This window comes from Mustela erminea, chromosome X (genome assembly GCF_009829155.1).
Source record: "Mustela erminea isolate mMusErm1 chromosome X, mMusErm1.Pri, whole genome shotgun sequence".
Classification (NCBI taxonomy): domain Eukaryota; kingdom Metazoa; phylum Chordata; class Mammalia; order Carnivora; family Mustelidae; genus Mustela; species Mustela erminea.
Genome location: NC_045635.1, coordinates 124,614,371 through 124,638,358, shown reverse-complemented (window position 1 = coordinate 124,638,358; position 23,988 = coordinate 124,614,371). Strand labels below are relative to the sequence as shown.

General features: G+C 42.6%; 1 protein-coding gene across 9 annotated transcripts in view; it reads right to left on the bottom strand.

Annotated features, from left to right (window-relative positions):
• The window catches only part of AFF2 (AF4/FMR2 family member 2), a 459,081-nt gene that overhangs the window by 108,731 nt on the left and 326,362 nt on the right, over positions 1-23,988 (bottom strand). The window lies entirely within an intron of this gene.

Below are 23,988 nucleotides of genomic sequence, written 5' to 3'. Positions count from 1 at the left end.
GTGCAGAGTCTGAATACCCTGCTCCAGTACTAGGCTATTTCTAACCTCTTATTCACAAACTCAGATTCGTGATAGATGGGTACCTAGCTGTCTAGATAGAGAAAAACAGAGAGAGAGCTATAAATACAGATATATGGAGAGTGGCAGATCCCCACACTGGCCAATAGTTATTACCTCATTTCTACGACTGTAAAATGTATTTGGAATAAAAATGTTATCAGTCCCCCCCCCCAACTGCTCCAGTCATTGTAGGAATAACATGTTAGCCAAATCAAAGTACTTTGAACCTTTTACATAATACCTGTCAGAGGGGTCATTATGACTTGAGGGCTCACACCTTGCCCCATCTCACAATGAATCTAAGTTAGCCAATGCTTACTCAGGGAAGCTTAAGGCATGCCAGACATTCACTTGCCCAAGTGCACCAGTGGGCCACTCCATTGACTCTTTCCAAGAAATCTGGGAGGTTGTATTTGTATATATTTTTTGTTTTGTTTTTAGGCAGGGAAACTCAGGCTCAGAGAAGTTAAGATGAATGTCCAGAGGCTGGGAAGAAATTCTTGCAAGTAAGATATCTGATGAGGGTCTAGTAACCACAGTACGTAAAGCAGCCTAGAAACCCCAATGAGAACACAATAGGGAACCCAGTTAAAGAACTGACAAGGGATCTGAATGGACATTTCTCCCAGGAAGATCTACAAATGGCCAGGAAGTAGATGAAAAGAAGCTTGGTATTGTCAGCCATCAGGAAATAAACATAAAGTGCAAGCCACCTAAATGCTCATGAAATGATGAATGGTTAAACATGATGAGTTCAATCTGTGCTGGAATATTATTCAGCCATAAAAATGAGTGAAGTGCTAGTCCACGTTACAGTCAGACAAGAAAGGCCATGTATTAAATGATCGCATTTATGTGAACTGTCTCAAACAGGCAAATCTAGAGAGGCAGAAAGGAGACTACTAGTCACCAGGACCTGGGGTAAGGAGGAAGGGGGAGTGACTGCTAATGGCATAGGGATTCTTAGGGGGTAATGAAAGTATTCTGGAATCAGAGAGGGAAATGATGGGCGCACAATGCTGTGACTACGAAAAACTACTGAATCACTCACTTTCATAGGGTGAATTTTATGGTATCTGAATCTCAATAAAGCTGTTATTTAAAAAAGTCACACAGCTGGCCAAGTGGGAGAGAGGGAGCTGGGATGACAACCCACACCTGCCTGATGCCAAAGTCCGGGTCCCTAACCACTCCATAGGCTGCCCTGAATGACAGAGATTGGCAGAGGGTCTCACGTGCATTTCTTCTCACAACTACAGAGAAAAACGCTGAGAGAAAAAGAGCTATTTCCACCCCTCCCACACACACATAATCCCTCTTGCCTTCCATTTTTCCTACATTAAAACGGCCATTGATAAAGCCAACAGAAGCTGCACCAAGGGAAAAGGGCTTTGTTTTTTCCAGGAGCGACAAAGCATTACATTAAAGAGACAGCCGTCTGGATGGGGCAGAGACCGAGCCAAGGAATTCTTCAGTAAAGATGGTTCTACCCCTCCTTGACTTCAGAATTTCCAAACCTGAGGCTAGTAAAGAGAGGCATCCATCCACGCAGGGGCTCCTCTCTCCTCCCCCTGCCCAAACCCCATGAAACCCAGAGGCAGGTCCATGTTTAATGTGGGCTGACAATTTGGATGAGCTGATGTAAGGGGACATCAGGACTGATGGCAGGAGCCCTGCAGTTTAGCAGTTAAGGAAGGAGAAGCCCCAACAAGGAGGCAGGAGTGGCCCTCAGCCAATCCTTTTACAGGCCAGGGAAAAGAGTTCCTTCTTGCTGGTCTGACAGCTGGCCACCTAGAGACGCAGCAGGGACCCCTCTGTTGAGCCAGAACCGGGCCTAGAATCGATTTTCCAGACCCTGACAAATAGGATCGGGGAGTGGGCTCCTACTGGGGCCAATGCTAGGGAGCTGCTCTCAGGTAATGTAAGATCACAACCCAATTTAAGTCAGGGATCCCTAGAACCCCTTGCAATTTGCCTTGAAAGTTGCAGAGGGCGAATTTCCCTTTAACTGTCTTCTGGTTGTCTATGTCTAGCCTTCACAACCCCAGACAGGACCCCGTGAAGAATGTCCCCACCCTGACCCACCCTCAGGCTGCAGTGTCAGCAGGAAGAACCAGACACACAACTCAATTGCCCACCTGCCATCCCCCAAACCCCAGCCAGCCTGCCTGTTTGTCAGCTTCACCATAGCTACCTTCCCTTGGAAAGAAAACAAAAAACAAAAGACAAAACAACCCTGTGATTTGGTGGCGAGACAATGTGGGGCAACAGCCTGGTCTGTCTCTTGGTCTCCAGCCGGTTCTCCTGGCATCAAGTGGCATGGCCAAGTCCGAGAATGAAGGATGGCAGAGAAGCAGCCTGGTTGGAGGCTCAGCTCAGTTCAGGATTTGAGGAAACACCATAGCAGCCCAGCTCACAAAGAACATGGGGGCTGCTTTCTACCAACACAGTCTGTCTCCACAGCAAAAAGAAAATCTGCTGGGAATTGCCCAAGTGGTGGTTGAGCAGGCTTTTCTGAACTTGGCAAAATCAGGAACCAGTACCTTATGGGTTGAAGTCCAAATCATATAGAGTTCTAACTTCCACTACCTCAGAATGCAACCTGATTTGGAGACAGGGTCTTTACAGAGGTAATCAGGGTAGGCCTTAATCCAATGTGACTGGTGTCCTTATAAAAAGGGGGAGTGTAGACACAGAGACATATAGAGGGAAGACAATGTGAAGACTCAGAGAGAAGACAGCCATCCACGAGCCAAGGAGAGAGGCCTGGAAGAGATCCTTCCCTCATAGTCCTCAGAAGGAACCAATCCTACCAACACCATGACCTTGGATTTCAGGTCTTCAGAAGTGGGAGACAATACATTTCTGTCATCCTAAGCCTCCCCAGTTTGTAGAACCCTGTAATGACCACCCCAAAGAATGAACACAGGGCTCTACCCCACTTAAGATACATGGCTTGGGGGGAATGCATTCACACTCCCAAATCGCTGCCTTTTTATATACTTGCCTCACCATCTAATGACCTGGGGAAAGAAACATTTAGGGGTGAGACAAAAACACGTTTGCTAAGAGAAAAGATCAACTAAGCTGATGGCAGGGAGTGTCCCAGGGACCAATTTTCTGAAGTAGGAAATAACTGAAACTTGGGTCATCCAAACCTCTTGAGTGAAAATATCTCCCGAGCTAAACTTAGTCAAACCCCGTCTCTCTCTTTACCCTGTTTAAGATACTGATTATTTTTAAGAGAGATTATTGTCATTTTGTTTAGGTAAACCTCATTGATTTCATTTCTATTCTTGAGAGGGGCAAAGCTGAATTTTGCTTCCAGTTATTTCTGACAATGCCATTGGAAGGCAGATTCCAACTCTTTAAATATGTGAAATTTTAGAATGAAAACATTGCTATAGCATGTTTTTGTCCCCGTACAGAGATTAAAACCTCACCCTTTTGGCACATGCTGGACAGAAGACCTCAAAGCAAAAAGCGAGCCACATAGCATGAAAGGTCAGAGGCCAGAGAGTATGACATAAATGAAAAGGGCAGAATACAAGATAATTACTGATGCTGGAGGCATGGCCAGTAAAGGGGTTTATGTCTCTTAACATAAGGAGTTGAGAGAGAAAGGGGGTACAGACATGGCTCTCCCCCCATCTACCTGCTTGCAAATTCACTCTTCCCCTTGATCAATTTGCTTTTCCATTCTTTCTGGGTGGCCTTATCCAGTGCCCTGATCCCCTCATCTTTATCTTTAGTCTAGAACACTGTCATGAGCTGTGGACTCAGATCCAGCTCTCCTCCTGGACAATCCACCACTACAATCCACAAATGACTCGCGCCCAAGAAAACAAAACTGAACTCATCATCTCTAGCTTGTCCTCCCTCCTACTTTGTTTTATTTAACCATCTATCCATCTGTCCACCCATCCACCCATCTACCCACTTTATGATCTAGCCATTCAGCTATCCATGTATTATTGTGGTAAAATATGCATAAGACTTACCATTTTAAAATGGGTCTCGTCCATGCTTTTTCTTTTCTAGTAAGATTTCATTTGTCAGAGAGAGATAAAGAGAGAGAGATAGAAAGAAACTGACATAAATAGTAGGAATGGCAGAGGGAGAAGAAGTGGGCTTCCTGTGTGGGGAGCCTGATGTGGGACTTGATCCCAGGACCTTCGAATCATTACCTGAGCCTAAGGCAGATGCTTAACTGACAGAGCCACCCAGGTGTCCCTAGTCCATGCTTATGCATACATTTGCAATATTGTGCAGCAATCACCCATACCTAGTTCCAGGGCATTTTCAAGGCTCCAAAAAGAAACTCTGTACTACTGAGCTATCACTCCCTGATTCTTGCCCCTCTCCCAGCCCTAGGCAACCTCTAGTCTTCTTTTTGTCTCTCTGCATTGGCCTGCTCTGGACATTCTGTATAAAAGGGATCGTACAATATGTGGCCTTTGGTGTCTGGTTTCTTTCACTTCACAGGACATTTTCGAGGTCTATCCATGCTGTAGCGTAGACTAGCACTTCATCCTTCTGCTTCCTATGTCTCTCGATAGCATCACCATCTACCTGAATTTCCAAGCAAGACCCCTTTGAGTTACTTTAAGATCTCTACCCCACCCTTCCCATCATCTTGTCATCCATCCTCTCCTCTTGATGGGACACAGACTACCTTTCCAGTCTGTCCTCTTGTCCCTAGCCTCACCTTATTTCCGGCCTTCAGCATCCCTCATCCAGACCACTGGGATTTTTCTGGAGCATAACTCTTGGCAAGCAGTGCTTTTGAGTGAGATCCCTTCAAGGGCAACAGAGGCCACAGTCTCTGAAAGTCATGGCTGGGCTGTCTAGAATCTGTGGAGCAGTGAGAAAAGTGACCTGGTAGTGCCCACTTGCACACTCAGGGAGCAGAAATGTGCTGCGAGGGGCGCAAGGTTTGTGAAAGCCAGCAGGAGGGTGGGCCCTACACTCCAGGGTGTGGTTGGGAACTCGGAGAAGATAGTACCATAGCATGTGCAGTGACTTCTTGCTGGGATGCTCCGGTGTTCTGGAAGGCCTCACCACTGTTTGTGGACAATCCTGGGAGAGGATTGTAAGACCAGGACTCAGTGGCAGTGCCACAGAAAGCACAGGAAACCCATAGGAGGATGGACAGCTATGAAGAAGAGCTCATTTGTAGGACTAACATCTGTGTTTCCATAGCATGTAAACAAATAGGAACCCAAATGAGCACGTGTGTTGTCTTTTTGTACTCAAAATGAGGCTATTCACACTGAAGAAAATGTTGGTTAGCGCCTCTGGGCACTGACCACTGATCTTCCGAAAGCTGCTCTGTAACCGAAAGGCAGGCTCTAGTTGAGACTGCCACCTTGCTTAGCTGTCTTCCCCGTCCCATCCTGCTCTCTTCACTTCCTCAGAAGGTTTCTCTTCCTTCAAGTGCATTCTCAGGAAATGCCTAAGTCAGGCTCTGCCTCTAAGGAACCTGACATCCGGTTGCCCCAACCCCACATAGGATTTTGCACAACTGTGGGTCTTGTTAATGAGATGTCTCAGGTCTGTTCTGTTGGGGAAATCTAATCCCTTAGTCTTCCTGGGAGAAAATAAAGGCTTAATCTAGACATACTACCCTCTCTAGCTCTTCAGAAATGTATACCATCATGCTACAGCCTGAGAGAATCTGTCGTGTTACTAAAAATGGCTTTAATCCATTCTTTGAATTCCTTATTAGCACTAAATTAAATAAATGCAAAATAACTACTTTTGCATAATTCCCAAGTTTGTAATTATAGAGTGAGGAGCATTGCAGAAACTTAAAGCAGATTTCCACATAGCTTTGCTTAAGATTTATTAGAATGCAGTCACAACCTTCTTCCTCATGTTTACTGTCCAAACTCCCTCATCCTCGCAATACTGGTGCCCTCTCACAAGGCTGCTGGCTCTTCCCATTTTACAGAGGGGAGGGTAAGAAGCAGAGCGGTGACAAGAGCTACACACAGCATGTTGCAGGGATCTGCGCTAGTACAAAACATCACCTATGTTCTATATGAATGTGAGCATCTAGAATGTGCCAAGATTGTTGTTCTCATCCTTAATACACCTTCTTCTGTTTTTTATTTTTGTTTTTTTTGTGTGTTTGTGCATTTTTGTTGTTGTTGTTGTTTTTCCTTTTCACTTCTGCTTCTTTAAGCAAGGGCAAACAGACCAACAAAAAAAGTGCCTGTCACTCTACTGTATTGATCGTTTCCTACTAATTACACTTTATTTAATTAAAAATAAAAGCCAATGTATATCTTAGACAATGAATCTCTCTAAGTTGACAGCTTAGAAATATGAAGCCTCTCTTTGTTTGGGGGCACAAGTAATCCTTGAAGGCTAAGAGCAGGAGTTTATTTACATTGCCCTCCCCTTGTCCTGGAAAAAACAGTTCTGAGAGTCGGCAGGGGAAAGGGTGCCATAGAAATAACCTTGTCAATCCCTCCCTGCCAAGGAGGGTGCTAATTAGTGCCAATTAAGACCCTCGTTTTTTTGTCTGTGGAACATCTGTCCATAGGCATTGAACTCAAATCTCCCCAACTCATTTTATCAAGGCCAGAAATATCAGACAGCAGTTCATTTTTGGTCCCAGTTAATGCAGTTTAGTTTTAAACTCGTGACAAGTTCTGAGTCCTGTTCTTAGTAGGCTTAGCTACTGAGTTCCTGCATAGCCTAGTCATCATTCACATTTACCATATCTTGATAAACATACAGCTTCGTGAAGTCTAAGATGTGTACTGGTTGAGAAGAGAAGTGGTAAAGAGGAAAACCATGGGAGACCCATGCTCTTGCTTACCCTATATTCTGCACTCTGGCTCATTTTTTTTTTTAATGTATTGTTACATAGATAAATGGTCTTTGTTTTGTCGTCTTCTTCTTCTTCTTCTTCTTCTTCTTCTTCTTCTTCTTCTTCCTCTTCTTCTTTTTTAAATTCTGGCAGGTTAAAGGCCAGTGTAAAATAGCTTCTTTTTAAATTGAACCTATTCTGTGTACACAGTGTGTCCATAAAAGCTCCTCCATCATTAGCGTTTGGTGATGCAAATGAAGGTGCCCTGCTGTTTCTTTCTCCTTTTATAAAGTGCCCTTTCCATCAATGTTTGGAACAGGACAAGACCCATGGGACTTGCAGCTTGTTTTATTCTGTGTGGCCATGAGAGGACTTGCACGCATTCCCGGGATAGCTTTATAATGATGTGTTATCACAGACAGCACCTAGGATATTTCTTCCTACTGCAAAGTACTTGCTGTATTTTCCAAATTCGTTGCAGACTGGGAAAGCTGTTTATTTCATCTGGCAAAGATTTCTTTAATTCAGGCGTTTCTCCAGATTCCATTAGGAAGCCGTTGTCCTTTCACTTCAAAGTAAACAAACACACTCATTGATCTTCAGAGAACCATCAAATTTTACTGTAAAATGCATTATTGCCCTATCATTGTCTTCGGTTCCCTAATAATGTTACTTCCAGATACTCCATTTGCAACTTGCATAGTGCAGTGAAATGTCATGAGCCTTCCCACAATGAGTTAGAGTCTCACAAGAAGCAGAAAAATAAATTTTATTTAAAATAAGATGGAGTTCTGGCTACTAACACATTATAAATTGCTCTATTTTAAATTCCAAACTGGGCACCCTTAAAATAAAGGGCATATTTCATTAGCATTTATGCAATTTTTCAGGCGACTTTCCCCCAATGTTTCACTCATCATCAGATGAGACCGAGCTTGTCAGGAAAAATTGCAGTTAATGGTAGTTAATGGTGGCTAAATTCAATGGGCTTGTTTCTATTTTGTTTCACTCTTGTTGGAAATAATGAAAGTATTACATGAACAACCCTTAACGTTGCTTGCAAAAATGCGTCCAGTTTCAATGGTAGGTAACACAAAGCCTTATCTGATTTATAAAACAATCTATGTAAACCAATTTTTATGTTTTATTTGATTCTAGCCATTAGCCTGAGCTAGGAAGTAACTCTAAAATATATCTCACAGCAGCAATTTGCTGTACTATGCTAAATTAATTTGCACAAATCTATACCTGTTTCTAGGACACTGGAACGCATGTTCATGAAAAAGAAACACATTCAGACTATTGTTTTTGTCAAATCTGGGGGAAAGTCAAACCATTGGGCTTCACTTCAAATAGAAAGATTCCTTTCCCCAGAGGCAACGCCCTTTGTCCAGATTAACCACATCAACAAGACTCCCAGTTCTCGACTGCTAAGTCAGTTACAGACACAGAGAATCCTTTCCACCCTTTCCGGCTGATGTGAAGTCCCTGAGTTGGATCCCCAACCAGCTGGAGTTGGCCATCCTTTTGAAAAACTGCACCGGTTACCCAGCGGAAGCCAATCCACTCTGGACTTTCAAGGTAGGCCACTGGCAGAGTCCAATTCAATCAGTTCTCTGCCTGCTTCTCTTCGAGTTAAAGATCTCTCTTTAAAGAGTTAAAGAACTAATTTAACAATGCACCAAATGATGAAGATGTGCTCAGAGGGTGGTGGACCTTAACAAAGGACACAGTGCAGCATCAGCGTATCTCGGAGGCCTTGTTTTATTCTTTTCACCTTGTCTCTTGGCTTTCATCAGAACTCAGCTGCAGTGAGAGAAACGAAAAATAAGGATTCTTCCACCCCAACGCCAGGTCCACCTGCAGCTGATTTGCTGGCAGAACTTTATTTGATGGCAAACATAAGAATCTTCTGACTGCTAAGAATCTAATTTCTACTTCTCTTTGTAGATGAAAATAAACATGCCTTCTCACTCTGCTGCCTGTTTTTCCAGAACCATTCTCCCCCTCATTCTCCCCATGGACAAAGGAAAATACAAGGACAGCAAGAGAAGGCTCGACTCAGAGTAAGAAGCATACCTTTCATAGGATGACTTTGTGACTTGACAAAATAAGCTGGGCTTCTGTATCTACTCCAGGTATTTCCTCAAAGAATAATCATGAATCTAGATAGGAAGTCTACTGGGGTGCCTTTCAAAAATTGCCTCAGAAAGGTAACCTGTTATCACCTGGATGATGTTTCAATCCGAGATTCCCAAACCTCAACGAATAAGACACTCACTCAACCAGCTTTTGTAAACACTACACGCAGTTGGATGGCAACTTCCTGGTCCAGGGAACCAAGATAGTGCAAAGAAGAGCTTTGCTGTGCACAGATCACCATGTGTGACCATCAGCTGTCCTGCCTCACAACTTCTGACTGCACTTTTGGACCAGCCTCTTGGCAATCTGTATTTTTATATTTGTTATTTGTGTTTGTGTGTGTTTCATTCTTCTACTGCCAAATTTTCTAATTTAACCCTATCAATTTGCTGAGAAACATGATATTTGCAAAAATGGGTCCCTGACACAGAGGCATAAAATCAGTAGTGATAAAAAGCATGAGAGAACCTAAAGGCAAAAAGTTAGTCCCAGGAATAAAAACTGTCAATATTTGAGTTCTTCCATGGTATAAGGTAGGTGCCATAATATAGTCCAAATGCCACCACCAAACCATCTCAGTTTCTACCAATTTTACAAGACGCATGCTACCAATAATGAGTATACATCAGGAATAAATACAAATAACAACATGTAATTGGTGAAGGCAACTAGTCAGAGCTCATCTCTGCTTCCCATCAATATGTCGGGTGCTTTCATACCCAATCAACTAATTATCTACTATCATGCCTCAGATAATGTGAATGACATAAGACATAATGAAAATTATACATGGCTTGCATGTCACAGTTATTGTTGTAAAATGTGTACAAAACTGATGCTTTGGTCAATAAAGTCATTCAAAATGATAATTAAATGGCAGACTTTATACACAGAAACACCCTCATTTTAAGCATGTAGATTCAGAAGGCCAGAATACCAGCTTCATTACCTGGTAACTCTCTTGTCATAGGAGATCTGTTCTAAAGAAAGTGCTTAAGTAAAGGACCCATTCTTGGCCTTGTTGAAAACACAGTTTGGCTCTTCAAGAAGGACTATATCAGCTCTGGATTACTGGATTGTGTGAGATGCAACCTCCTTCTCAAAATTAAAAAAAAAATCTTAATTGTATTTTTTTTCCTCAATCTAACATTATGCAAGGTCGCATTTCAAAAACACACCCCCACAAAAGGGTGTGTGTGTGCAAGGAGACCACCCAGAGCCGTCAGCTCGGGAAGGCACAGTTTGAAGTGGACAATCCACATGCTTAGATTTGAGAGTTGACTTCATTACTGCATTTTCAATAATACCAGCATTCATAATGGTCTCAAAAGTCACCAGGATAATAGGACTATTATCTCTCTCGGCAATAGCTAATAGAAATCTCTTAAGCACATCCAGTCCCTGGTTTTCTAAAACATGGCAGCAAATTATCTGCCAAGAATGTTCAGTGAGTGTGTAGCGATTCTTTCTCTATTCAGCCAGCTTTTTTCCCCACAGGGAGGGAAGGTGATGGGAGGATTGGAGTCAACCACTCAGGAGAAAACTCACAGTTGCAGGTGGTCTAGGAGGAAAAACCAAAACCAGACAAAAGGTGCCTCACAAAGGAAACCTTCACAGTGACAGTTGGTGGGATTTTGGAACACCTTCCATGTCATGGATGCAAAAATAAAGTCTCCACGATTTCCAAATACACACTGTAATTTCACCAAGCTGCTTAAAAGGGCCATTAGATTTAACATATAACTTCTGATGGGGGGATAATTAGAGGAAAGCCAAGTAGGAGTGGCAAGGTCAACAAACACGGAGCATCTCCACTCCAGGAGGCTAAGGAAGCAGAGGTTACATCTGCATGGACCTTGGTTGGTATTCTGGGGGAAAAATTCTATGGCCCAGCTAGTTTGGGAAACACTTCATATTCTATACCCCTCCTGTAGAAACACAGTGAACATTAGCATATTAAAGGCTCAAAGGATTTCTACAATGAAAAGACTTGTTAGGTTTTTTTTTTTTTTTTTAACCCACTGTCTCCCAAAAATATTGGATCATAAAAGCCTTTTTTTTTTCCCCTGAAAAACAATTACTATTCCGTGGTGATGGTTGATGGTAAATGATAGAGGGAGAGTGAAGCTAGATATTTCATATCTAAAATAATTCTGCCTTAACATGCCCACATCGCGGACAGAAAGGCGAGGTTATTTTCTTTCCTGCTGAATAGATTTGCCTCAAATGTCTACATCGTTTGTGTGACATAAGTTTAAGACCATATAGCCAAAGCTTCCTTGATTCTCTGGCCAACCTTCCCAGTGCTCACAACTGGGTGCAGAAACGGACCTTTTTGTTTTACAGTTAAGAAGCTCATGTGATCTCAGAAATTATCTGAGACAAACTATATTTGAAAAAAGCAGTCTGAAGGGGTGCCTGGGTAGCTCAGGTGGCTAAGCATCTGACTCTCTAATTTCTGCTCAAATCTTGATCTCAGGGTCTTGAGATCAAGCCCTGTGTCTGCTTGAGATACTCTTTCTCCCTCTGCCCCTCCTCTCTCTCTCTCTCTCTTTCTAATAAATAAATGACTCCTTAAAAAAAAAGAAAGAAAAACAAAGTCTGAAACCAGTGTCCCATAAATAAAAGACCCAGGATTAACCCTGTATAACCAGTACTGAAAAAAACCTTTGGCAAAACTGCTCAAGCTAAATTCCATATGGAAGTTCAAAACCGTGTTTAGCCAAGTTATTGGATGAGGGTTTTCAAATACTTGCATCTATTTCTGGGGCTCTTTGCTTTAAATTTTTTTTTAATATTTTATTTATTTGAAAGGGAGAGCAAGCATGAGTGAGGTGGTGGGTGGAGGGACAAGCAGACTCCCTGCTGAGCAGGATGCCTGATGCGGAACTTGATCCCAGGACCCTGGGATCATGACCTGAACCAAAGGCAGAAACTTCACCAACTGAGCCACCCAGGCTCCCCTGGGGCTGTTTATTTTCATGCAAAGTAATATGAGTTTCCCAAAGAAAGCATCTTAGAAGAGAAAATCCATATAGTGCATATCTCTATATTGCTGTAAGTGTTCCTGCATGGTTTGACCCTCTTGCCAACAAAGACTGAACACATTGAAGAGCCAAACGATCCAGCACCTGGATGAACATATCCTAGGGCACGTGGGGAGGTGTGTCTTCTGTAACCTGGATGTGCTCACAGACATCATATGGCACCCTGCTCTGTTCAAAATGATGATCCGAGGGAAACTTTCCACACGGGCTGCCAGGGTGCTTTAGAGAATTCACATTCCAAGAGATGCTATGCCCCATCTCCAAGTCCTATCTGTCTACTTAGCAGTGACTGTGAATATTCTGCCCATCAAGGATTGCATTCCACCCCAGATGTTAGTAATGAAAACTGCCCTAATTTTCTCACTAATTTATTGTTTGGTGTTCAGCTCATGGAATGTGTCCATGGGCCAGGCAAAGTGAAGGGGGAAGAAGGGACTCCAGGATTAGATTCCCATGAGAACAAAAACAAGGTCACGTCTGATTGGCTGCTGCTGAAATACGACATTTTGCTAATTCTGAATGAGCATTATGGAATTACCTCTCAAGTAGCCTGTGACATCTTCATCTCTACTTGAGTTAGCAAAAGATACTAGACTATAAATAATTAATATTAATGATGAGCATACTCTATAAACCATGGACCCCAATTTTCAAAAAAAGAAATTTTTACTTTTTGATGCTATACAACTAAGCACCACTTTGCACAATAGATTTGTTTCTGGATAGTGCATGTAAATTGATGTTTTGAAAATCAAACCATATTGTAAATGCATGAGATGAGCATACTATTTAGAGGAAACCTGCAGTGAATCATTTTCAAAGTGAAGGATTCTTTTTAAGGATGAAAAATTACCTTTTAATCTGTTTGGAAATATATGCTAGAATTTTGGTGACAGGTTTGCTTCAAGTGGGAAAACATCTCTATATGTCTGTCTTTCTTCTCTCCCACATAAAATGTGAGTTATAATCACTTGGTGATAACCATCATGCAGCCAAACGACACGGTACTCGAGCGAATTCGTGGGTGAATATTCTCTCAGTGTTTTCATTATGAGAGACTGTCATGATTTGCCTGCTTTCTGCTTTGCCTTCTTTTGAGAAGGAGGGACTGTTGAACTGATATTTATGAGAAACAGTTCTTTGAAATCTTTTACTGGAATTCAATTAAGAAAAGAGTTTTATGCCATGCCTTCAAGTGTGGGAGATTATGTAATGGCTTTAAACTGGAAATGGCTTGACACACTCCAATGTGTATAATGAACTCTCTCATATCTCATCAAGCTTTTTTTTTTTATGTGGAATTAAAAGACAACAAACCTTAATTGTGGTATGATTTTAAAAGCCAACTTACTTCACAGTTCAGAGCTAAATGTTTAGCAAGGGCAATAGCAGGACATATGCTTAGGAAAACCTACTAGTCTATCACTTGGGGACAGGGCTTCTAAGAGTTTAAAACAAGATTCTATGCCAAGAATGGTCTTTGAGAGGGTTCCCCTTCCACAGAGGTAGTCGTCTGACCAGCAGAATTTACACTGTCCAGAGAAAGATCAATTTCCAGAACATGGAAATTCATTTCCTTGTACTGATATGTTTATTTTACTCACAGAATTCAAGATCTTATGCTAATAAAGGTGCCAGTAGCAAATGCAATACTAAATACTAATAGTGTGAAAGGCATTTCTTTGCTCAGAAATGCTATCTTCAAAAAAGTATTTTTGACCTTCGCTTAATACACCACTCAACTAAATTCCTTACAGTGTACTTTTCCTAGCAAGGGAAGAAAAAAAGATTAGTCTATTGGGTCCAAAAGAGATATTAAAAAAATGCACAAATATTTTTAAACAGTGCATATCTTCTTTATGGCAATGCTCTCTTAACTCAGTGCTTAGGGGTAAGGGAAACAGCACCTCAGTGGATTATTTTTCATAGTTCACTCAGCAATGTGTTTACTAAGTCACTGTTACAACTATGGGCTTATATATTTTGATATACAGCATGTTCTACAATAGTGCGTCTTCTGAGAATTCTTTCTTATTTTTAAAACCTATTTAAATGTTATTTTACCTTCCCTCCCAGCAAAAACAAGTTTATTTCTCAAGGGATTCATAGTCAAGCCTGATCATAATTAAACGCAGAGTCTGCAATGTCTTTTCAGACCAAGGAAACAGAAGCAGAGATGCAACTCAGGAATGATTTGTCCAGGCAAGGGAATAAAGTGTTTATTTCACAGAATGGTGGGGGCTAGCCCATGAAATTTCATTCCTCTGTTTTCTGATTCAGATGAATCCTCTTATGCATTCAAAAGAAGAGGGGAGGATTCAAGAAAGGATTCTGTTCTACCTGATTATTCAATTGCCAACATGCTTATTATAATATTTCAGAAGTGGTTATTCATATATATGTGAACCAAGTAGTCCACAATTATGACTCAGGATATTACTCCAGTGGCAATTTTATAAAAGGTGAAAGGGGATCCTGGGCATCAGGGGTAAAGAATGTCTTTGGTCAAGTTCTGGTCCTCTGTTGTTCTCTCTGTTACGTCTGAGGAAGTAGGTACTGCCATAGTCCCAAACAACCAAGTTCAGGTGGACTCTGGGACTGATCATTCCATGAGTAGTTAAGAAGGCCAGGGTTCGGGGGTCTCTTCCTGGACTCAGCCAGACATAGGTCCAAGACACGAACCCACCATCATTGGCTATGAGAACGTCTCTTCAATTCATGAACCTCAGTTCCTCCCAAGTAAAACGTGGATAAGAGCAGTGCCTACATCTTATTGGGGTAGGACAATTCAGTTACCTTGGGGATAGAAACAACTGTGAGTAATGCCTGGCACTGAAGAAGTCCCAGCTTTTATTTTTAAAAACTAGCACGGAATTAAAAGTACAATTGTGGCTGTGATAAGATGCTGTAATGTACTCCGAGAAGAAGAATGTGCCTAGTACCCAAGGGGTATGCATTCCAGATATTTTAGCCTTTCATCATTTTTATCCTCGGGGGCTGGAGGGGGTGGGTCAACAGAGGAAATGTTCAATGTAGTCTGGGTTTCTTAGCCCTGGAGAGGTCTTGCTCTAATTGGGAACCTCCAGGACAGTTCAGGGAATTGAGTGAAAGGCTCCTGTAGTGGCCAAAGATGGAACACAGTGCGAATGACAGTGGCTTGGAGCACTCAGTAATAACGACAGTACTAATTATGAGCATAATTAATCACCATAATTAATGTCTACCGAGAACTTTCTATGTACCAATTGCTGCAATAAGCACTTCAGTCACTTAATCCTATGATGTAGGTGCTATTACCATCCCCATTTTACAGATGAGGAAAACTGAGTAATAGTTTGAGCAACTTGCCCAAGATCACATGACTAAAGATGATGGAGCTGGGATTTGGACCTAGGCAATTTGCCTCCAGGGCGTATCCACTTCGATCTCTACACTATATGGCTTTCCACCATATTCAGACACACCGACATGTGTCTCTATATTTCTTCTTATGATACTACCTCTTCAATGTGGATTGATGAATAGAAGAATAAAATATATCAAAATGTAAATATTCATTTAAAAGAACTGAGACCTTCTGGATCATTCTTGCTTTCTGGATATTTTACTTGCCAGTTTGCTCAATAGTGTTTGCTGTCTACCTCCTGTGTAGTTGGTCTTGTATCAGCTGTGAGAACATTCAGGCAAATCTATAGCACCCCTTTCCCTAAGCAGCTTGTGGACTTGTGGGCCTATTTTGTTCAAGATGCTATCTGGGGGATCCACAGTCCTTATGAGTGCAAGGGATTACCGGCTGGGCTTTCCTGGAAAGTTCCTTGGGTTTGGAGGAATATCACAGTCTAGTCAGCGCTATCTCAATCTCCTCAGCACACAGACTGACCAGACCAGAAGGAAGAGGCTCTCAAGTGTCCCCACTTCCCCGCCCCTGCCCCCAAGTGCCTTTAGACCAAGCTACCCCTCAGTCTTCTGCTATTCCACATCCCTCATGCCCAGTTACCTGATACCATCTAACAGGTTTAATGTTTGATATCTGCTGTGTGGGAATGAGTATGCCCAATTCTCAGAGTGAGAGCATCACCTGTGTCTGAAATTGGTCCTTTCAGAGCATTCGAGGGAGAGATTTTCCACATGTTGTGTAGGAAAGACATGTTGAAATCCTATTATGAACATGTCAAAAAGTAAATTTTAAAGGCCCAGTTGTATAAAAAAAATCCTGTTATGGAACCACAGACAGAGCCCCCCCCCCCAGCTAATTATAAAGTCAGACCCACTGTGACATGTTTGTCTTGGGGAAAATTTGAAAAGGAAGGGCAGTCAGAGAATCCCTGAAATTTCAAATGCCTCAATGCCTCATCTTCTTCACGAGCGAGATAACCTGGATTGCTTTTTTCATTTCCCTGTCCTGGGGCTGTTGCACATCTCCTTATAGTGCTGAGCCCTGGGTCCCACAATATCTGTTTGGCAAGTGGCTGCCATTTGGAACCCCAGGGCCATGAGGGTTTGTCTGGGATGGATCCCCAAAAGTAGATTTTCTGTGCCTCTATGTCTTTACCGTGCATCTTGGCTTCCTGCCATCCTGAATATCACAGTTCTTTCTGAATAGTATAAATCAAGCTGAAGTCGATTTAAATTTCATGTGGAAAACAGCTTTGCTTCAAAGCACAACCATTTTTTATGCTAAAAAAAAACCTGTCAAGATATAATCTTTTTGCATCCCCCCAAACTCTTTCTAGCAGAGGGCAAGGCAGATTATTTCTATTAAGCGATTGTCGCTGACAATGGTAAGCAATGTTTTTTCAAAGTTCATGGCAGCAGTGCACTTTCAAATTTTGTAGTGACTGTCGAGATCTAATTTTCAAGGTATAGTTACCACAACAGCAAACTGGAATTTTAATCTGATAGTAAAGGTCAAGACAGATCACAGCTTCAGGTCCTCTTCAATCTCAAAGTTAGAGAGCACCCCCAAAAAAGCATGAAGATGAAGGGCTGACCTAACTCCAGATTGCATGCTCTAAGACAGTGAAACTGTAACACATATGAGTTTGGGTGGAACGTTTTCAAATTTGTCCACAAATGTACAAACTATCACTAAACCAGATAAATGGAACCTTGGATGTGCAGAGGTTGGAAAAGGCACTCAGTCTCATGAATGTGGTGAAATGGCCAGAAACGTGCTGGGTACGGCTGGTCTAACTAGGAAAGGAGTGGCACACACAGTGATTCATTTTAAGTCAAGGGCTCTGTCAGCGCCAGGGGGTCTATCTTTGATTCAAAGCACATCAATGCAATGGCAGATATTAGCAAAAAGAGCACCTCACTCAACCCCTGCAAGTGTGACTTGCCTGATTTCTACCACGGGGAGAGAAGGGATGTGAATCACCGCCTGCAGTCCCATTCATGAACTCCTCTGAGAGCAGCACAATTTACGAAGGAACCCAAGTGATATCGAGGCTCCATTTTATATATGATGCAGTAAAGTCCCGGGGAAGCACTAAGTGATGTCATGAAGTCACATGGCAAGGAGTGAGGAAGCTGGGATCTGAGCTGCCCCACTTTCTGGCTCCCAGGACTGGGGAGAGACTGGTTATAACAGTACGTGTAGAAACAGCAAGCCTCACGGGATTAGAAAGCATGATTATTATTAGCAGTGTTCTTTTCCTTCATACTTAATGATTAATGATTATTCAACTGAAATGTGATGCCAGTGTGGCAGTTATAGTAGAAGAGCTAAAAGTGAGGTTTTTTTTTTTTTTAGATTTTATTTATTTATTTGACAGAGAGAGAGATCACAAGTAGGCAGCGAGTCAGGTAGAGAGAGAGGAGGAAGCAAGCTCCCTGCTGAGCAGAGAGCCCGATGCGGGGATCCCAGGACTCTGAGACCATGACCTGAGCCGAAGGCAGAGGCTTAACCCACTGAGCCACCCAGGTGCCCTAAAAGTCTGAGTTTTGAAATCCAAGAATCCTAGAGTGAAATTCTAGCTCTTTCACTAACTAGGTGTGTGATCCTGAGCAGGTCATCCAACTGCTAAGAGGAAAACTCCTCTGCAAGGTTGGTTTACTGTTATGAAGCACTGTAGGATGAAGGGGAACAGGGCAGGCCAGGTCCCCAGGATTGGGACTAGTGGTGGCTGTGTGAATGTGGCTGTTTGGGGTGAGAACCTGGCAGGGACAAGCCTGGGAGTGGTAGAAAGGGCATACAGAAGGTGGCTGGAAGTGATGGCTGGAATGACCCAAGTTCACATATAGTCTCTGTGCTTCCTTTCTCACTGTACTACAGGTTACACAAAACTGATTTTGGAGACACCTAGAATAACCTTTTCAATTTCCACGTATCCTAGAGAATTTCTAGATATTATGAGTATGAGGGACTTTGGGAAGATTTTTCTTTTGAAAATCTAGAAGTAACTTCACATTATTACAATACTGAGATCCCAGTCTGGAATTTTAAGAAGTGGCCAACCTATGCAGAAATGGTGTTGGTCCTGAAGCTGGGGAATGGAGGTGGCAGAACTACAGGCTGACTTCTGGGTAAATCATTACCTTCCCCCCACCACCCCCTTCCTAGATTCCCCTTTTCCTGAGCTAAGGACCAGACGGTGTATTAAGGGCTGCACTGGTGGATACTGGGTGCCAAGATCCCAGGGGGTTGCAAAGAAATGATTTTGTGCTCATTTGGATTTACAAGGTGTACCATCCCTCTGTCCCTCTGGGTCCCCATCTTGGCAGCATATTTGGAGATGTCCATCGAATAGCTTTGAGACCTTCTCCTGTTCAGGCCCTCTTTATGGACATGGATGGATGGGTCACAAAGAAAGGCATTGGTCAGATTTTTCAACTGACTCTTCAGCTGGAATTGTGCAAGCATCTGCAGTATTCTACCAATACTGTTCCCCACTTGTCAGTAGAATGGAAGGGCTTTTAGCAGCTCTGGGAAGGTGTCAAGAGCAGACCATTTAAACATAGTGCTCCTGACAACGTAATTGTGGCAGATGAGCTGGCTGTTTGTGAAATGCTTGATAAGATGGAAAAGAAGAATGAATAGTTTAGAAGCAGGGCAGATACTCCTTCACAGCCACTCCAGCCTCTGCTGGGTTGGTTTTCTTGTTTCTTTTTAATTTCTGGGAATGATCTAGAGGCTTGTCTATACTGTGGCTATTGTTTCTTTGCCTGGAAGACTAGTCGGTACTCTGGTTGATGTGCTCCAGCCCTGTGGCCATCGGGGGGATCTGGGGACAAGGCACTATGCTCTAATGGGCATGCAGAACTTGGGCTTCTAGCTCCAGCTCCCTCATCCCTAGCTCGGGGACATTGGGTGAGGATTTCCCCCAAACCCAACCTGGTTTCTTTTCACCTGGGGCTAACGGGATTGCTGTGATACCAATGTAGGGCCAACATATTTTGTGAGGGTTTTTAGGACAATGAAAGACAGGGGTGCCTGGGTGGCACAGTTGGTTGAACATCTGACTCTTGATTTCAGCTCAGGTCATAATTTCAGGGTCATGAGATTGAGCCCCACATTGGGCTCCCCACTCAGGGGGGGAGTCTCCTTGGGGATTCTCTTTCTCTCTCTCTCTCTGTCTCTGTCTATCCTTCCACCCACTTGTGCTCATTCTCTCTCTCTCTCTCTCAAATAAATAAAAAAAATCTTAAAAATCACAGTGCACAGGAAAGTAGCCTTGGTTGTAGCTACATTCAATTATACAAGTGGAATTATTTTAATTCTGGTGTTTTCCACCTGTGTTATTTCCTTCACTCCCAGTTATTGTTCAAAACATCAAAGAGAACTTGGGGTTGGTTGATCACATTGGGAATAGTTTTTAACATTATTTCACAATGAAGACATAGAAAAACATTTTGATTATCAACCAAGTTGGTAAGCATGAAAGGCCATGGATGAGCTTCTCATAAAAATAGACCTAAGTATCAGCTGGCTTATGTTGGCTTAAATATGGCAAAATGGAGCTTTCTGGAGACAGAGAGAGAGAGAGAGAGATGCTATTCCTACCACAGGTCACAGAAATCGGCCTCCCAGGGATTTGACATGGTGGTGTAAGTCCCCTCAGAGTCACAGATCCTTCTGCCTCTCTGAAGAACTCATTCTATAGGCATGATGACACAACTGAGCTGTTGGCCCTGAGTTGAGGGCAGACCCAAGCTCACCTACACAGTGTCCATGTCCACACATGCAGTATTAAGATCTAATACTTTCTCTGATCTAAACTAAACTGACAGCTACCATTCTGGTCTGCAGCTATGGTCAGTCCACTTTAGCCTAATGCCTGGGCAAGATCACAACTGAATGGAAATCAGTAGGGCCATCTCCAAAGTGTCCATGGAATGGCTTTAGTGTAGGTTAAGGGCATGTGCTCTGAAGTCTGTCTTATTCTGGCTTTGTACTGTAGCTCTTTGGGCAACTCACTTAATGTCTCCAAGATTTGGTACTGCCCCTGTGGCAAAAAACAAGGTGACTCCCACAGGCTTCTTATCAAGAGACAAACTGCCTGGCATATAGTGGACACTCAGTTGATATGGCTTAGTGGAGGTATTGGTGTCATCAGTGTGAGTGTAACCTTCACTGGGAGCTCCTGGAAGGAAAGACGTGTGAATTTACCACAAGGCTTCACCCCAAGCTTTACAAACCAGTGGCTTCATGCATTTTTGTGGAAAGGAAAGAAAGCCTGAATGAATGAATAAAAATGGATGCAAATCAGGTGGAAAAAAAGAGATACTTGACTTTTCCCTGAGAGAAAGAGAGGGAGACATTGGCTTCTAATTACAGATTCTCACAATCCACCAGAAACAGATGAATCTTGGGCACGTGAACAACACAGAAATCAAATCTGATCTTTCAAGATTTATGCTCACTGCGCAAGACATCCCTGTTTTGAGCTTCTGTCACGAAAGTGGAAGCCCACTCCTCCCGCTGAAGAAGCCTCACTTTTCAGTCTTGGCGCCTGTCAAGCACCAGCAGCTTCAGCACTTCCTGACATGAACATTCCAAATGCCAATATTGCTTGTTGTCCCATTAGCCAATATACAATCCTCAAAATAAAATCCTCTCGATGTCTGATTACTCTTCTTAAGGACCTCATGCTGATTCATTTCAAACTGTGAATTACCTTTAATTCACAGCTTGAACAGGCTGCCAAATTTTGTTTTCTCTGCTCCCAGGTGGCTGTCCCTGATGTGGTGGAGAACATCCAGAAAAATATTAAGTCCTTAGGAAAAGCTGGCAAGCTCTAAGATGCAGAGCCTACAAGACAGGCTCAAAGCAAGAGTTGGCAGGCATCTTGGCCTGAAAACTGGAATGGCTACAACTAGTAAAAGCAATCAAGATAACCGGCCAGGTCGTCAGGGCGGTTGAGTTGGGTGTTGGTAAGCTTCACAATCCTCAATAGCCGATCCAAATTCCAAGTGCCAAATCACGGATTCTGATTAAGAATTCATCAGATTAAGAAAATCACAGCCTCCATCCCCTTGCCTCATGACATAGTAGCTTTGCTACCAGAGGTGTAGCTAAAAAGCAGACCAAACATCTACTTATGGAAGAGTATATGAAATTGCTGGAGATGTGGGCTAGTGTTCCACAAGAGTCCCTGGTGGTCCTTGAATCTCAAATCAGATTTTTTCAATGAGGAAATTTTAGATAGGATGGTGAGGATTGTAATGAACATGAGGGTTTTTTTGTTTGGTTTTGTTTTGTTTTTGAGGGGGTTAAAAAAATCCAGAATTCACCTGAGAAATAATATAATGCTTGTTATTGGTTATAGTAAAGTGAAAACATTCTAATAGTCCTTGTAGTCTTCCTACCACATAGAGAAGAGTTTAGAAACCATGCTTTATTTAAGGCAATTTTGAGCAGGTTTGGCTATAACTAACTTCAGCCATCCAAGTCTTCCATGTTCAACATGCCGAATGGGTTGTTCTGAATCCCTCAACTCATGAACGCCCACGAGAAAGGGTGCTGTGGTTGGGGGAAAAGAGGCCTACCTTCAGGCTTGCCTGCCAAGGAGCAGTATACTCACTTTGCCCTTCTGGGCCCTCATAGACAAAATGTTTCCTTTTCCTCCTAACTAGCACTACCTTCAAGTATCCATTCATATAGTGTACATACCCATCTCCTGCGGGGGAATGGAGACTGGCTACAACTAGTCTGTCGCTGTGAGGCCTTCCATCAAGTCTCTGGATTCATGGCTGGAATGTTTAAAAACCTGTAGCTAAGACTGAAAGTGAAAGAACTGTTTTTATGGCAAGAAAGGCATTATGGCTACATCTGCCTACATATTGGGCTTTTATGGAAACCATCCAGACGTTTGAGAGAGCAGGGTTTAAAACACAGGAGTGGCTTGATTAAAATGGGGTCTGGAGGGTTTCCAACTGGACAGGGTCCAGACACTAACAACCAAGTATAACGAAGGCGCTGGATGTTTGGAGCTTATATCTTCTCAACAGCGCTCACAAAAATAGCTGATGTCAAGGACCAAGTACACAGATACAATTGAGTACATGGATGCTGTCTGAAAATGCTTCTCAGGGATACTGAATGTATCTTATCTGTTCCTATTTAGGATGGCTTGTAAAAGACCAACAAGGTCATGAATTTTTGTAAAGCCACTGTACTGACAAAGAATTGACAAGATATTATAAACCAGATGAAGCAATCCAACTCGACAAAGACAATCCAAGTTCTTTGGGTTTGGTTTCAGTTTTCTCCTCCATCAGTCCTCAATGGCTTCATTAAGAAACTAGAAAGTAACACAATGTCTGGTGTGTACATTCAATCCCTGAATCTTGTAATGGAAATAAATGGATCTTTCAGAGGCAGAATGGACATGATATTACCACACAAATATATGAGTCTAGAGTCCTGAAAAATACAGTTTGACCTTCAGATGCCCATGACCTACCCTCTTTTGGGAGAGGGACCTTTTTTAAGAGACTAGAAACTCTGCTGGATTTAGAAGCCCTGGGTAAGTCCTGTTCTAAGACTCATAGAGGGGGAGAGAAACAAAAACCATTGGGTCTTCTTCCCTCTAGAACTTATTAAGGGTTAAAGGTTTTATGTTGTAAAGTCTAATTACTAAAGAGTATAACTTTTTTTTTTTTTAGAGTGTAACTGTTTACTTTTGATTTTTTTTTAGGATATATTTACTGTTTATTTACTAATTTCCAAATCCAACCTCTTCTATTTTTTTTATTTCTTTTCAGCATAACAGAATTCATTGTTTATGCACCACACCCAGTGCTCCATGCCATATGTGCCCTCCATAATACCCACCACCGGGCTCCCCCAACCTCCCACCCCCTGCCCCTTCAAAACCCTCAGGTTGTTATTCAGAGTCCATAGACTCTCATGGTTCATCCCCCTTCCAATATCCTCAACTCCCTTCTCCTCTCCATCTCCCCATGTCCTCCATGCTATTTGTTATGCTCCACAAATAAATGAAACCATATGATACTTGACTCTCTCTGCTTGACTTATTTCACTCAGCATAATCTCTTCCAGTTCCATCCATGTTGCTACAAAAGTTGGGTATTCATCCTTTCTGATGGAGGCATAATACTCCATAGTGTATATGGACCACATCTTCCTTATCCATTCGTCCGCTGAAGGGCATTTTGGTTCTTTACATAGTTTGGCAACCATGGCCATTGCTGCTATCAACATTGGGGTACAGATGGCCCTTCTTTTTTTTAATTTTTTATTTCTTTTCAGCATAACAGTATTCATTGTTATTGTACCACAGCCAGTGCTCCAAGCAATCCATGCCCTCTCTAATACCCACCACCTGGTTCCCCTAACCTCCCAAAACCCTCAGGTTGCTTTTCAGAGTCCATAGTTGCTCATGGTTCACCTCCCCTTCCAATTTCCCCCAACTCCCTTCTCCTCTCCATCTCCCCTTGTCCTCCATGCTATTT